At 36.0% G+C, this 1,173-nt stretch overlaps 1 pseudogene; it reads left to right on the top strand.

Annotated features, from left to right (window-relative positions):
* Positions 1 to 286: 286 nt before the first annotated feature.
* On the top strand, positions 287 to 405 carry LOC120591900 (uncharacterized; annotated as a pseudogene).
* The last annotated feature ends 768 nt before the right edge of the window (positions 406 to 1,173 follow it).

The raw sequence follows: 1,173 nt of genomic DNA, 5'->3' as shown, positions 1-1,173 counted from the left end.
TAAGGTATTAGGAAAACCTATGAGAGCTTGTAAGGGTGTTACACAGCGTAAAACTGGACATAATTAAACGTTTGTGGTGAACAAAATAAAGACATTGTGTGTGTGTTGAATTTTGGGTCTGGGAATGGTCAAATTTTTTGTATTGCAGAGAAAAAGAACTAAAAGGCTGCTCACTGACCTTTAAGAGTAGTAATCTAAGAAGGGTTTGGGAGTGAAGATGGGTGGGCAAAGGGATATGTTTATGTTTTAGTCTGTGTAGTTACATATTTTAAAACTTTTACAATAAGTCTATGGCCATGCCACCTGGAACAAGCCCAATTCTGTCTGATCTTGGAAGCTAAACAGGGTTGGGCCTGGTTAGTACTTGGATGGGAGACCACCTAGGAAGACCAGGTGCTGTAGGAGTAAAAAGAAAAAGCTTTTACAATAAGAACATTTATATATCATTTATATATTTTAAGATTATATTTTTGAAAAAATAGGTTATAGTACATCAAATTCAAGATGGAAAATTGAGCATATTCACCTACTACCCTTTTCTTTCTAGGCCCTATCAAAAGTATAGAAAAATTCATTTAAAAAAAGGAATGAAATCATAATTGCATTGCAAAACAAAATAACATGCCATTAGCAGAAAAAAAAATTTTGAGGAACTCCTAGAAGATAAAAATTATGTAGGATCACTATATTAACTGAAAGAGAAACCAGAACAACAACAACAAAAACACTAGAACCAAAACATTGAAGATATGTTCTTTCTGAGGAATACCCGGGCAGTTCTAAAGTCAGAATCAGTGAATATGAAAAGCAGGGATAGCTTGTAAAGCAGTGAACAGGGCAATTAACTGGTATTAACAGGGCACTGGGAACACAGTATCAACCTGATTTCAGACCTTCCCCAAACGGTGCACACAGAATGGCTAGCACTGTGGCCAAACCTCAAGTACTGACCTCTAAAGAAAATGGAGAATTTGTCCAGAGAGGAGAAGGTTCCTAGGATGGATATCAGATCTGATAAATAAACAGAACTGAGTTGAGCTAATACCAGGTATCCACAACAGAGACTAAGGAAAAAAAAAAAAATTGAATACAAGAGAACTTTGCTCAATGTTCTCTAACCATGAACTTCAGATGAGTCAGCCTAATTAAGTACCTTTCCACTAATATGGAGTC

Source organism: Pteropus medius, unplaced genomic scaffold (assembly GCF_902729225.1).
Source record: "Pteropus medius unplaced genomic scaffold, Ma_sr-lr_union100, whole genome shotgun sequence".
Classification (NCBI taxonomy): domain Eukaryota; kingdom Metazoa; phylum Chordata; class Mammalia; order Chiroptera; family Pteropodidae; genus Pteropus; species Pteropus medius.
This window is presented reverse-complemented; position numbering and strand designations above follow the sequence as displayed.